Source organism: Lynx rufus, unplaced genomic scaffold (genome assembly GCF_022079265.1).
Source record: "Lynx rufus isolate CCGP_SWC_20201006 ecotype Redwood Valley unplaced genomic scaffold, mLynRuf1.p SCAF_29, whole genome shotgun sequence".
Taxonomy (NCBI): Eukaryota; Metazoa; Chordata; class Mammalia; order Carnivora; family Felidae; genus Lynx; species Lynx rufus.
In genome coordinates this window covers 2,438,210-2,453,679 of record NW_025814844.1, presented here as the reverse complement: position 1 = coordinate 2,453,679, position 15,470 = coordinate 2,438,210, and the positions used below count along the sequence as shown (strand labels likewise).

Below are 15,470 nucleotides of genomic sequence, written 5' to 3'. Positions count from 1 at the left end.
GCTCCTGTGGGAATGGCTGCAGTCTCTATCTTTGGTCAGTTGAGAAGTTTCTAGAGCCAAATCACTAGAATCTGGATTCTCACTACTCAGATGTGGTTCAAGTAGTAGAATCATCAGTATCATCTGGGAGCTAGTTAGAAATGCAGAATCTCAGACCCTTCCCCAGACCTGCTGAATTGGAATCTGCATTTCACCATGGTCCCCACAAGATCCATGAGCACCGTAAACTTTGGGAAGTTCTGGTCTAGGTCATTGGTTTCCCAGAATGGCCAACTATTAGAATCACCTCTGGAGCTGATTAAAAACTACATAATCCTGGTCCCAGCTCCTGAGATATTATTTCATTAGGTCTGGGATGATCCCGCTGCCTAGCCAGACATGGAAACCACTAGTCTGAAATGTATTACCTCTGGTTGGTAAAGGAATGTTCGAGAAGGTGAATCACCTGCTGAGTGGGTGTCTGGAGGTTTGCAGCTGCTATTGGTGTGAGGTTCCCTTTCTCTAGACTCCATCCCTGAGTGGAAATATCATTCTTGACGAGACCATGGAAGCCTGCAGGCCGTTGGACCAGTGTGCCAACACTGTCTGCATCTCCATCTGATGGGAATGGAGATTTGCAGGCAGTCTAGCTACCCAGCCTCCATTCTCTTCTCTTCCAGTTCCCATGGAAACAGATTGCAAGAAAACTGGGCATGGTGCTATCTTTACCCTGTTTTTGGCGATCTGAGGTCTGTTTCCATGGGAACCAGTAAGGAAAGGATGGTAGTAGAGTAGCTAGACTGCTTTTAAATTTCAATGGCAGCCTTCGTCCTCACTATAAAACCCTCTTTTGCCCAAGTTTACCTCTAGGCCAGGGGCCCGTGTGTCTCTGAATATTGCTGTGACTCATCTGTGGGGGGAGGTGGGTGGAGAAGGAGGAGAAAAGATGGAGCTCTTAAAATATCCTTGAAAATGCCTATCATTTCCTTTTCTTCCAAGAAGCCATTTTTAGGTGTTGGTATAAGTTATTTAAATGTCATCTTTAGCTATTATTTCTTGTATGGTTTTATTGAACATAATAACATGTTTTTATCCAAAGGAAGTGAAGAGATGAGTCACTTCAATAGGAGTGATTTCTATGATGTGGGGAATCCCTATGGTTAGTGGGTGTGCAGTAAATATTGACTAGTTCTACATGTTGGGGTAGGAATGAGGGTGTAGTAGGGTGAAGTAGGGCAGATTAATAGGGGTCAGGTGAATGTTTGGGTTAGATGGGGGACTTTTCGCCTGTGGTCAGGACAAAGTGAAATGTCCCTGATGTTGACCTATTTAAGTATTTGGAAATGAGAATATTGATTTCTAATCTAACAGGCCCTAGATTTTAACTCTTTGAGAATTCAGCCACGGAGTGGAGCTGAATGGGTCCCACTGAGGCTCTCTATTTTTCTTATCCCCTACCCTGTCCTTTTTTTTTTTTTTAAACTCTCTTACAGTCTTGTCAACTGACCTCAACTTCGATGCATTTTCTAAGGGTCAGACAACCACAGGTAGTGTCATTCCTGCCCTTCTTCGCTGCTTCCTATTATTGCCTTAACCTTTTTTTTGAGAGCCTGTTAGATTTTCTGGTGCCATGTACGTACATTTCCTATATTTTCTCACTTAGTCATTGCCACTGCCTTACAGTTACATTAATGCCCCATTTGACAGATGAATACACTGAGTCTTACAGAGATTGTATAACCGGCCCAAGTAGTGTGTAGCAGGCTGCTCAGCAGAATTGTCATTCTAAGCTCCTTCTGTTAGACCCCAAAGCTGTGCTTACTTCTCTGAGCACAGCACGCCCACAGAGTGAGTGGCTGTGTCGGTGCCAAGGGGTATTGTAGAGCTCCTGACTGTAGTAGTTCATCACTTAATGGGAGCCTGTCTTAGCACTCAGCCCCACCCTCTCTATCATTTCTTCCAACCAACCAGCCCAGATAAACAGGCAGCTTCATGCTTTTTGATATTAGCCTTGTGTGTTTACATTTGGGTGTTTCCTATTTTAAATTTATTTGTCAATATATTTAGCTTTTAGGTCAAAATGGACAAAATTTAGTTTTGATGATTGCATGCCTCCTTTTGAATATTTGGGGGAACAGTGGTTTAGAGAGAATATTTTGGTGAGAAGCAGCAATAGGAGGAACAAAATTAAATCCTCATTCTTGCTGTTTAAAGGAACTCATTTACTCACTAGACCATGGGAAGGTGGGAGTGGGGTGATGTTATTGTACACTGTGGAAAAGTCTCTTCCTTCCCTCCCATCTTATGTTCTCTTCTTACCTGTGCCTCCCTCCTACCCTCCTGGGGACGTGGAAGCAGGAGGTACGGGCTTCTGTCTGAAGAAGCTTGCTGAGGGCTCCCAACTGCAGATTAGAGGTTAGAATGTGCCCAGAAGGGAAGGGAATAAATAAGGGCTAGATTTCAAGAAGGAACATGGAAGAACTGAAAGAAGATGCTATTTTAAATGCAGAGAAAGTTGCCTGTCAGGCTGGCGAGGTCCATGGTGTACTTAGATCATGAAAAGCCTCACAGACACTGTGTAGCTAACTTTGGCAAGTGATGGGAACATGAATAGTGATTTCAGGTTTTGAATTTGGTAGTTAGAATTTCCTCTTGCTGCCAGAGTTCTGCAGTTTTCTTTGGTGGCAGAATTCTCTTGTCCAGATCTGATGGTGTACATATAAGACAGACAGACTGACTCAGCATCGAGGATGCTGGGTTGAGTACACTATTCAGAATGAGATAGTTTCTGTAGCTGCCAGGAAGTGCTTCTAAAGCTGAGCAAACTCAGCAAACTTACAAGCACCTGGCGTCAGGTGCTATGGGAGACTGCTTCCTGTCACACTGGGCTTGTGGAGGGACCAGTTCTACACTGCAAGAGGGCAGGTTTCTACTGCCCTCTGGGCTGCTGGGTGGGACACGCAGTACCTGTCTGTAGTGCTTTCCCCCATGAATAACACTCGTTTGCTTTTACTGTGTAAGAGCACACGCATAGGCCTTTGTTACCAAGGCAGCGGAAATTGGTCTAATGAACTCTTTCTGCTTGGCTGGAGGCCTCCAGACACACAGGGACAGGGTTTGTGTAGTCCCATTAGTTAAATACCAGGCAGCCTTTCCCCTGAATTCTCTGTCCCCTTCAACAGCTGCTCTTCAGGACAGATGCACTTTCATGGCTCTGCCTCATCCAGCCTTCCAGGAAGACGTGAAACTCTATCAGTGTTTCCCTAATATATGTGGAGTCAGGCACTGCTTGTCAAATGGCTTGGTGTGCTGGGGCCTCTCACAGATGTAGCGTTCATTATTGTGCGTAACTGTATCACCGAGAGCTCGTTTGTCACACTCTCAGACTGGTTGCTGCCGGTGACATCAGCTCCGGGGGCCAACCTCAGACAGTACCATTTTGTGTTATGTCCTTCAGACATCTGCTGAAATGTTCATCTCCTTGAATTTCTGTGATCAGATTAAGTTGTTCCACCAATGCTAACTGGGCTAAATGAGTTCTGTTTCCAGAATTTGGTATGTCTCAAATGACAGCTTTCCAGTTGAATTCCAAGTCATTCTTGAAAGGTTGCTCTCGAGATTATCTTTTCACTCTCATATGACAACATGTGTTTTCTCTAAGGTACTCAGGGAATCTGTGATCTTAGTAGGATGGTGTGTGATCCAGCACATATCATTTTTCTGGTTTCCTTAAATGATAGAAACAGTACTGTGTTGAGTGGAAGTTTAAGTTCTAAAAGGATATGGGATGGGTCTGTGTCTATGTCTGCTGTGCTGACAATAGGAAGGAACTGTCTTCTCTTTCTGGAGGTAAGTGGGATTCCCCTAAATTTTGTTGTAATGGGCGTATTTAGGCCATAAGGAGTCTTTCTGCCAGGGCACAAATTGCTCAACAGTTGTATGTGTGTGTGTGTGTGTGTGTGTGTGTGTGTGTGTGTGTGTGTCCATCCCACAGTTGCAACTACATTAAATTGAGCAGTGGAGTCTGCTGGCCACTAGTCAGAGTGTCGCAGTCCCCAGGTGTTGGGGAGATGCCTGTCAGGTGTTCAGTATACATCCCTCTTTTCTCCTATCTGTCCCAGATGATATAGACTTTTCTTTGGAAATATCTTAAGAAAAGTATTGTCAAAGTATTTCTATCCAACACAACCCACCTCAAACTGGATATTGAGTTGTAAAAAATTATAAAACAGAGGGGTGCCTGGCTGACTCAGTCAGTAAAGAATGTGACTCTTGATCTTGGGGTTGTAAGTTTGAGCCCCATGCTGGGTGTAGAGATTACTTTAAAAAGATAACATCTTTACAAAAATGATAAAACAGAAAGTTTTCTTTTTTCTAAAGGAATATATTTGTCAGAAAATGAATACAAGCAAATAAGACAAAACTATATAATGAAAGTTTCAGCATTCCCTATGTGTTTTGATTAAAGATGCAAATGTGGAGCTGGCTTGGAGCTTTGTAAACAAGGGATGTTTAGGAAACCTTTGCTAATGCAAGTGACTGAAATTATATAGATCTTTCATTTCTATAGGGAGCATTGGCTCTATTATTGATCAATTTTTATTAGCTTTTAAAGTGATGGTGTTTCTGTTCCAAAACCTGCTGTTTCATAGAAGAGAGCTGGGTTTATCAAGCTGTTGGGAGGGGTTGGTAGGATATCCTCGTGCAGAGTTTAATTCTTGGGCCTTTTGGAAGCTTAAGAAATGAACATTAAGGGCTTAAAAAGTTAGCACTTTACAAAGGGAACAAACCAAATGGGGAAAAGGATGGAATAAAGTCAAATTGGAAGATTGGACCCTACATGATTATTTTCTGGCAAAGAGATGTAAAACCTTGGTTAAGTTCATTTATTATTGTCTTTGCTGTTTTTTAAATTTGATGTTCAATATGAAACATGAAAAAAATTGAGTATCAAGAGGATCTTTTGCCTTTTAAAGGCAAGTTTCTTTTTTGTTATTTTTTCTTCTACTATTCTACCACATTTCATACCAAATATCTCACCCACACATTTTGTCTAATTTTGTATCCTTTCTCCTGATTCTTTCTGTTATTAATTTTAGCTCATATAAAATGATTTTAAGCTTAGATTTTTATCTATTGAGAACTTTAAAAAAATAAATCAAGACAAATCAATTGAGGAACTATGAGATAAAATCCATTTTTTGTCTCATTAGGTCAATTAGAAACTGGAAAAGTGGGAGGGAATACTCTTTAAAGACATAATTTATCAATCTGCTGAGGGGAGTTATAATCACTGTAGCAACTATTACTTCTTTACCATTTATTAGAGACCAGTATTCTGTGTATGTTTCCTCATTAAATGTACAAGAATTCTATGAGGTAGGTTCCACTGTTGCTTTCATTTTACAAATGAGGAAACTGAGGCTCAAAGGGGTTAAGTAACTACTGAAATCACACATAGCCTAGAATGAGGTGAACCCAAGGCAGTCTGACTCAACCTGGCCTTTTGTCCTCTGGCCTGTTGGTGTATAAAGCTCTCATTTGAGTGTCTTTTACATAGTGGAGGGGTTGGCACTGCCTGGGCTCCAGACTTCTAGTTGGAACTTCTCTCACAGAATGCCCTCTAGGCTTTGAGTGCCCTGTGGCTAGCAGCCTCTTTGTGTACCATGCGTCAGGACTTTGTGCAGCCAATATAGAGCAGAGGTAGTAAGAGTGACAAGGGGGTGATCAAGCTGAAGCTCATATGTGATTCAGTGCAGTATAACCTGTATTTATCGGACACCTGCTGTATCCTAGGCCCCATGGTCAATGCTAAAGATACAAACATTAGCAAGAAAAGGTTTCCATTAGGAAACAGCTCCATAAACAGCATAGACACCATGGGGACAGGAACTTGGTTTGTTTTGTTAACTCCTGTTTCCCCATCATCTAAAATAATACCTTGCTAGAGTAATATCCACAAAGAGCTATTGAAATACTGAATGAAAGGATGCAGCTTGTACAGCATTCTGTAGGACAGAGAGCAGGGCTTGTCTTAGGCAAGGCCTAGGTGTTGTATGGAAGGCTGCTGTTAGCTGGGGCAGGGAGTGGCTTGGTGTGGGGAGTGCATATGGGCAGGACAAACACTGTTTCACACAGATAGCTCCTCAGTCCTCACTCTCTCCTACTCTTACCGAAGAACCAGAGGACAGCTCCTCCTCCTTATTGCTCACACTTGTTAGCTCCCTGTGGGAGCCCATTTTTCTTTGCCTGTCATGCCCATTGCAAGCTAATTTTATCTGAAGACAATTGGAATGGGGGAGAGTGCTAAGTGTGGAGCATCTCAAGCCCAACTCCCTAGTGTGGCCAGTCTGTACCCCTTGTACCAGGCATGGAGGGGTAACCATTTCTCATGCAGCCACCTTCTGCTTGCCTGGCGTTCACAGCTGAGGTGACCATGATGTGCTCAGACTGTGTCAGGTGAAACTTCAGTGTACATTCTGATTCTGTACCAAGCTCCCGACCCTTCCTTGACTTTTCTTTTTAGCACATTGGTGTTGTGGTGTGGGCCTGGGAAAGTGGAAAACTTCTCAGGATTCCCTGGTCCCCATTGGTAGTGGTATAGGTGTGTACCACATCCCTTTTTCAGCTTCTTCCTTTTGGCCAGTTTGTGTGAACGGGAGAACTTGGGAGCTTGGGCCTAAACTGATACCTGGTTTCATTCCCAGCTCTGCCTTTATCATCACAGTCACTTTCAACACATTGCCTCTCCTCCATGAACCTCAGTCTCCTCCATAAAATGAAGGGGTGGGATAGACAACCTCTTGCTTCCTTTGCTCCTAGATAGCATGAGGAGATAGTTACAGACTTCCTGATTCACTAGGGACAGTATCCTATTTGCTTATTTGGTGGGAGGGGAACTTTCTCCCACCTGGTTTGAGTAGAACCTCAGACTATAGTCCTTCAGATTTATCAGGTGTTGTATTTGTCAAAGTGACATTTTAAAGGATGTTCTAATATAATTACTGCATTTTCCAGTTTGCAGCTTGTGTGTATATTTGATTTTGCACTTGTTTCCTAAAATGCTGACCTAATTATCTGGAGCCCATCAAGCTTCCCAGGGCTAGGATGTTTTTTTGTTTGTTTGTTTGTTTGTTTTTAATTTTTAAGTTTATTTATTTAGAGAGAGAGAGCATGTGTGCACACACACGAGCAGGGGAGGGTGAGAGAGAAGGAGAGACAGAATCCCAAGCAGGCTTCACACCGTCAGCACAGAGCTCGATGTGGGGCTCGAACCTACGAGCTGTGAGATCATGACCTGAGCTGAGATCAAGAGTCGGAGGCTCAACCAACTGCGCCACCCAGGTGCCCCTTTATAGCTTTTATAATACAACTTCAAATTGTTTTATAGCCCCGAATCATAGAAATTAATAGTAGCATGAAGGATCTATAATACCCAACCTGGCCTTCCCTGGTTGCAAGCAGCTCATTTCTCTGACTTGTTCTCAGACTTGGGTTTATGTGCAGATTTTCTGTATTTGGTCACTATGTTCTTTTCATACACATTTGTCCTGTCTCCCTTGACCAGAGACAGGGCCACAGCAGAATATTCAAGGGGGACTTATTCAGAAGGGACTTCAAGTTTCATGTCTTCACTTCACAAATGAGAAAGTGTGAGTTTGACAGGCTGAGGGACTCGACCAAGTTCTGTAAGTGGGCCCAGAACCAGGGGAAGGATGTCCTATCTGGTGTTGTCTGCCCCATGGCTGCCTTGAGGGCAGGGGCTGTGTTTTTTCCAAGGACATCCTTTTATGCTATTAGGAAATGTTGAGACATGGAAACTTGCCAAGGTCCAGATTATCTGTTCATGAGGTTGAGGAGCTCATGTGGGTAAGTGTGACATCTCTTTCCCAGGGTGACACCTGATTCAGACTTTGGTTAGAAACAGATCCTCAGGTTTCTTCTGTCTACTTTTTGTCACATCTGTCTCCCTGAAAGTCCATTACCCCTTTAAACTTAAGTGAACCAGCCAGTAATTGAGATTTTTTTCCCATAAGCAGTGACTCTTCATGTATTAATTTTCATGGTGTGTGTGTGTGTGTGTGTGTGTGTGTGTGTGTGTTGTCAAGGTTAGAGCTGTCTCTTCATTTCTCAGTGGACTTTCTTCCTAGGACTTATTTGGTGATTAGAACAGTGACAGATCATCAGACATAGGCACAGAGCCTCAACTCTCAGAGTCTTTTCGGCCTGGAGCCCGTTGGGCTGCTCAGTCTAGCCATCACCTAGGTAACCGACACTAGGCCAGTGAAGCAGTCTGTCCACAGTGAGAGGAAATAAAAAATGAAGCTGCAGTGTTTATTTCTTATGCACTACAAATTTTTTGAATGTTGCTAGATTTTTAAAAAAGTTCGTTTCGCTTTCTCTTCTGGGTTTTGGCCTTTGTGCCTAGTGTATAACCCTAATGTTTCCTGAATTGCATATGCCTATTTTTGTAGTGTAGTTTTGTGAGAGCTGTGAGCTGTTGAATGCAGTTAAGATTTCATTCCCCAGCGATTTCTAGGAGGACTGCATTTCATGTAAGTTTTTAGGAATAAGTGGTAAGGCAAAAACATATTCTACAACTTATTTGGTTAGGTTTTGTGGGTGTTCATGTTTTAAAAAAAAGTCCCTTCCTGTAGGGATGTTTTTCCATTTGGTGTGCTCTATTTCCTTAGTAACTGTTGCTCTGTTGTGGGAGGGACTTAATGACATTTTTCAAGTGCAGTATTGAATTAATTTACTTCCTGGTTAGGCCTGTCCATCTTTCCAGTATAAATAGAATGTGTGTGTGTGTGTGTGTGTGTGTGTGTGTGTGTGTGTGTGTGTATAAAAGACAGGATGATGGTAGCCTGCTTTCTGTAGCAAGGGATCTTGAATGTGTGACTCAGGATGACTCTGTGATCTTGCTAGCTGGGTAAGTTGCCTCTCTCTCTTTACTCTTTTCTTTTCTTTTCTTTTCTTTTCTTTTCTTTTCTTTTCTTTTCTTTTCTTTTCTTTTCTTTTCTTTTCTTTCTCAGTATCCTATCCTCTACTTGATAGGACAGGACGTTCTGTGAAGTGAGTAGGAATGATCACTGGTAGTCACTGCCTCATCTTGACCGGTGGGTGGTAGGAAAACCATTTCAGAGAACCCTCCCAGTTCAGAGGCTCTGAGCCAGCCGTGCAGAATAGTCTCTCAGGAAATGCTACCTCTGTTCACTGCTTGGGGTGGGTTTGTTTTGTAAGTGTTTGCTGAGCTCTTCTGTGTGTACCCCTCCGAACACCAATGGCCTTCATCCATTCTTCCATTCATTCAGCAGAACAGGCATCAGGCAGTATCTTAGCTGCTGAAGGGAGGTGGAAAGTCAGTCAGTCACTGTCCTTGTCTTCAATGCACTTAGAGTCCAGCAGGAAAGATGGGTGCTAAGTGATCAGGACCCCTGCATGCAGCTGTGACTATGGCAAGTACTGGGAAGCTGGGTAGATAGGCTGGGAATTTATCCTGGGGGATGATCATGGAGGCCTCTCTGACCAGGGACATTTGAGCTGTGATTGGAAGGTGAGAAGGATCATGAGCAAGAGCCATAGGAGAGGGTTAGATGGGGAAAGTGGGTGAGACCACCATTTGTTCTGTTTCTCTGCCTTTTTTGCTGATTCTTGGTTGGTTGTTAAGCTGTGAAAGCAGATGTGCTTTGCTTCTCCTAATTCTGGGTTCTAGTCATCCACCTCTGTTCCCCAGCCTGTTGGGTCATCTGACACTTTCTTACTGAGCGTGACTGGGTTCCTTGCCCTGTCCTGGATGCGTGGGTCCCTCACTGAACAGAACAGAGTCTTCAGGTCCTGGGCACTCTTGCTACTTTCTTGTATATTTCTACAAAAGGAATATGTGTTAGTAGTTAGGAAGAAAACATTTTATGGAAGTTACAGTTTCATTTTAACTTAAAAATTGCATTTATGGAGACTGAGTATATGCAGGAATTTGAAAGTTACTCATTAATGGGATAATACTGTGTTCCTCTGGTCTTTATCAGTTTACACATTGCCCTAAAAGTTCTGACCAATACCATTCCTGAGACCCCAATTTGAGCTGTTAGACACCTGTCACCATACTTCTCTTTTAGAAGTAAAGTTAAGAATTGGTGAGCGTGGGGGCGCCTGGGTGGCTCAGTTGGTTAAGCATCCAACTTCGGTTCAGGTCATGATCTCACAGCTCATGGGTTCAAGCCCCACAGCGGGCTCTGTGCTGACAGCTCAGAGCCTGGAGCCTGCTTCAGATTCTGTGTCTCCTCCTGTCTCTGCCCCTTCCTCGCTTGTACTCTCTCTCTCTCTTTCTCTCAAAAATAAATAGACATTATAAGAATTGGTGAGTATGATGAAGATGGTAAAAGGAAGAAAAGAAAAAAAATTGTTGTTTGTTCCATTTTGGTCCACATCTGCCTCAGTCTTTTCCATAGCCATTTGAAATGTGATATAGGATAGCTTGATTTTGTTTTTAAAAATTGAGGTAGCATACCTTTTGCAATGAAACAAAATAAAATAAACAGAAAGCCCACGATAAAGTAACAAAAACCTCATCACGCTTCGTTTGTCTCTGAGTTTAAAGAAAAAGAACAAGTAAAGTCTATTGTTTCTGTGCTTTGAAAGCACCATAGCAAAGGGCAAAGAAGATAGAGGTTTTATAGGGGCAGGTGGTTTTGTTTTTTTCTGGCACTTCCATTTCCTCAAATTGATAGGTATAGTGCATGTGGTTAGTTTACTTTAGAAGTTAGTGTAGGCCGTTAGGATGCTCACACTGTGTGTGTTGGTCATTTTACATGGAATGTTTCAATTCAGAGAAAAAAATGTTTTGTCACATTTTCAAGCACTTCAGAACTACCATTTGCATAAATTATTTTAATTGGAATAATTTTTTCCACCTATTCATTAAATTTAAGGACTTGTGGTACACTACACCTTATTAACTGTGATTGTTACTGCAGGTACATGAAGGCAATACAATTGAATTTATTAACATAATTACAGCACTTCATTAATACATAAGGTCTTCCTTATAGCTAGCCTGCATTAGTGATGTTTCCTTTACTACTTTATATTTACAACAAGAGGGCTTAACAGAGTGTTCTTTTCTGTTATGTGCCATTTTCTGAAATTATTTTTCTTTCCTCTAGTTTGATGGTGAAAAAGAGGAATAAGGTTATATTTTTGAAAGATCGATATGAATTGATTAGAGTGAAGTGCTGATAATGGAAAAAAGATTTTTCTCTAATACTGGAGAGTCCTATTCGGATTCTATTTTAAAAAGTCTCATCTTTGGGCTTCTAACGTTCTTGTTATTAGTGTTGCTTCTTGTATACTATAACAACACTAAAGTATCTGAGAAATATTTTGTAAAATGCTTTTATATTATATAATGGTGTGTAATAGGTAATGCAAAATTTCAGATTAAACTTGCTTTTCCTTCTCACTCTTTAAAATATTGTTATAGGCCTTTGTTTTCCCCCTTGAGAGTCATTTTTTAAAACTCCTCAACACAAGTCATTCTAGGAGTACTGACAGCAGTGGATAGGAACCTCAGACCTCACTTCTAAGACCTCAGGAACAAGCTTGGGAAATGGGTTTCTTCTTCAGGGTACCTGTGAACTACAAGTAACTGAGGGAAAGACATTTGAATATTGTATGGCCTTTGTAGCCATTCTTAGAGAGGCTCGGAGCAGTGAATACTGTCTTCTGTCTTTTTTTCTGGGGTGCAAGTAAAAGCTACCTCTGCTCCCTGCCCCTTCACAGGCACTCAGGAAAAGGTGGTGCACCTACCGCCTCCCCAGAGCTCCTCCAGTGCCCATAGCGTGACCATGAACATTGCTCTGGGTAGCTTTTTCTTTTTCTCTTTTTTTTGGCCTCAATGGGTCTACTAAATTTCATGTTCCTACAGGTCATCAGGAAAGTGATCTCTTTCTTTTTAATTTCAGCAAGGGGAGAGGCGAAGCACAGAGAGCAGCAGATCAGACCATACTGAGCTCCCTTAGAGCGGCTGAGACCCGTGGAGGATGCTGGCTGCCAAGTGGCTGAGGAGGGCCTCACTCTAAGGTGGGAAAGCAGGTCTCAGCGGGACAGCTTCCTCTGCTCCTGGGCTCACCATGGCCTTCACCCTCTGGCTGGACGGCTGACGTGACTGTGTGCCCCAAGTGTGCACGCTGCTGGACTGGGTGCCGTCCCAGGTACCACCTGCTCTCAGGGTCTGGGAGCAGGACAGGTGGGCATCAGATGCTACCAAAAGCCGGACGGGGCAGAGCGATGGACTCCGACAAGCTAAGATGGAAGTGACCTGAGGCCTCGCCCAGGCAGTTTTCTCTTGACAGGATAGCTTAAGAGTTGGAGCACAGGCTTGTCTGGGGAGCAGTATGCAGGAAGCTGGTTTTCAGGCCACAAATGCTTTCACAGGTGAGAATTCTCCACGCTTAAAACTTTATTTGAACTTAGTTGGTAGGTAATAAAGTAACAAACAATTCTATAAAATGAGTATGCATTTATGTTTATGAACTGAAGGCAATTCAGAGTCAAGGGGCTCAGGCTGCCATGGTGACTGATTTTGACAAAATAATAGTATGTTTTTCTTCTCTCTAAATAGAAATTTGAAAAAGCATTTGACATTATATGATTCTACTTTTGTCGAGTAATATGGCACACACAATATTCTGCAAGTCATTGTTCTCTAAAGGAAATATGTCACTTGCAGAGCTATGCATAGAGGATATGTTTTTCTTTACAGAAGTGGGAAGACTCTCTGAGGGAATAAAGTTATTGATGATGAGTGACTTCTCCCTCCCCATCTTTAGTTTTCCTTCTCAGATTTATTTGTGTGCAAATGGTGGTGGGGGTGGAAATTCTGCTGAACTAACCACTCAGTTGAGATTCTTCTCATGTAAGTGAGCTTATGGAGAAGCCCCGCATCACTATTTGACATTGCTTTGCCCACTGGCTGCCAGTTTGCACATTTTGCAGGGAACCACTCAGTCTGGCTGACGCCCCAGACCCATGGCCTGAAACACAGGGCCTTTTGAATTTGGGTCCTTGTTCCTTGTCAGATTCACTTAACATCCCAGGCTTCTGCCTCCTTATTTATAAAATGGGGGCGGTGAAGTTAAAGAAACTAATGGAATCAAGGAGAAACATTTTTATATAAGAAGATAGTTTTTTGGGCTTTTTTTTTTTTTAAGGAAAGATGGTAGTATAATCACAACAAGTGACCACATTCTCTGGTCCTGTGAGTCTTAAAAGTTTGCAACATTTCAAATTCTGTGGAGAGAGCAGGTCAGGTTGTTGTGTGCCTGGAGAGGTTGTGGCTCAGCCTGAGGGCCACACAGACTTGGATTGGGGCTCTGCCCTCTCCCCTGATGAGAGCTCTGCTCTTGGACAGTCATTGAGCTTTTTTCTGTTTCCTTTTGCTCATTTCTAAATGAAGATGGACACGGACTCAACTTCCCTGCTCTGGGGAAGAAATGAGACTACATATGTGAGTGCTGAGTATGGAGTTCGATCCTTTCCAGACCTTGGCTCTTTCCTAATGTGGAGTTACAGGGTTGAGCCTGGCTGCCCAGTCCAGTCCTTGCACTCTGTGCTCACACTTTGAGTGAGCTCCTTAGACTGTCACCATCTGTGTCTATAACATGGGAGCCTTCATCCTGGGGGCTGTGCTGGGGACGGTCCTCTTGGGGTGGTAACAGCCCTTTGAAAATGAATGAAACTGTATTTAAGTGTAGATTCAGAAAAGCATACAAAGTTGAGTGCTTTAGACCATCTCAGACTTCCAGTCTGGCTGATTGGAAACCCTGTCCTCCTGTCCTCCCTTAATGGGTCCACTTCAGCTGTTTCAGTCACATGAGCTGCTCCTTCATGGAATGTCACTTTCTCTATTCTGTGTGAAGGGTAGCATACTCTTCTTCCCCACTCTCTGGAAGACATCTGGGGAGGAGAGGCAACCAGGAGGTGTAAGGAAAGAAGCTCCTAAAGCAATTCTGAGAGGAAGAGGTAACAAAAAGAACTGGAGGAAGAGCAGCACATGGTTCAAAATGTAGACTAGCCTCGTGTTCACGCTCCTCAGCTGTTTCAATGCCTGCCCAGGAGGTGAAAAGCTCCTGTAGTTGTTGCCTCCCCCTGCATGGCTTTTGAGACTCCTACTTTACTGCCATTGCCTTCTTGGGCAGTCAGCCTTTTAGAGGGGCCTGACCAGGGAGTGGAGGTGAGGGGGGCACCCCATTGGATTCTACACACAGTCTCTCCTGAGCCTGACATTAGTCTGCCATGGTTCACAGTTAACAGAGTTGTGTCCAGTCCTCACCAGTTTCCTCATTTTCTGAGGAAAAATGAAGACATCCCCCATTTCTGTCAAGATCCCAGGCCATCTTGAGCCTGGGGCCTTGAGACAGTTGGTTCTGAATAATGGAAACCACTGGGTTCTGCCTGGAAAATTCACAGTAGTTAGGACAGTGCCTGAAACATTAAGGCCCGAGAAAATGGCAGCTGTAATTATGACTGTTACTGCCCTGGTTATGGGCACAGAACCATGGTCACCTCCTCCTACATTTGCTTTTAGCCACCCTCTCAAGGCTCCTCCCCAGTTCATATTTTCTGAACTTCTTTTAAATTATAATTTACTGAAGAACTCTATTTCCTTACAAATTTGACCTCCTCCTAGTTGCATCAGCCTACCTGAATAATAATCATATTGGTAGTAGTAGTAAAATAATATCCATGGCCAATATTTTAGAGAGCTTACCATGTGCTTTACCTGTGTGTGTGTGCTGGTATTGTTGATGCAGGGGCACACTCAGAGCCAGCAGTTAGACCAGGCTGGTGGCCTTTTGAAATGTCTTAGCCCTGTATGCAAACTTGGCTGCACATGCGGGTCACCTGGAGAGCCTTACCACTGCCTGGGTCTCCCCCTCAGAGAGTGGGGTTTAATTGCATCAACTAGCCCTGCTAAACCAGGACCTATAGTCTAACAAGATCCCCAGGTGCTCGGTGCATTTGAAAGTCTGGCAAGCTGTGAGAGCCAACACTGTACAAAGAGTGGTGGTTAGAGTTTAGAGGAGAGGGTGGGTTGGGAGAGTCAGTACTTGAAAAAAGGAACTGACTTGTCCCATTTCCTCAACACAGGTGATTGAATAATCTGCACATTCTCAAGGAAGCTGTGGATTGTTGGATATTAGTTATAAGAGCCAGGCGCACAAGTACCTGTAGGACAATGGTTTTAGTGCCCCACTTTCTCTAGGGAAATAACCAGTGATGGAATAAAGGAGATAGAAGTACCCAGCCTTCTCTGGAGTGGGTCCCTGTGGAGTGGGCTCATCATTTTTATTTTTTGCCTGCTCTTCTCATCTTTCTTTCCCCACATGGTTGGTAATAGTTACTTATGATGTAGGATGAAAGGGCCGATCCTCTGTCCCTGCCCAAGCAATGCAGTAAAGCTGTAGTCTTAGAGGTGAGTCAGAGGCTGG

The 15,470-nt window shown here is 43.2% G+C and overlaps 1 long non-coding RNA gene across 3 annotated transcripts in view; it reads left to right on the top strand.

Moving 5' to 3' along the window:
• Positions 1-12,857, top strand: part of LOC124519883 (uncharacterized) — a 188,665-nt gene extending 175,808 nt beyond the window's left edge. For all 3 annotated transcript variants that reach the window (XR_006964213.1, XR_006964211.1, XR_006964212.1), the window contains exon 3: positions 11,943-12,857. This is a non-coding gene — a long non-coding RNA (uncharacterized LOC124519883). The remainder of the gene's footprint in view (positions 1-11,942) is intronic.
• The last annotated feature ends 2,613 nt before the right edge of the window (positions 12,858-15,470 follow it).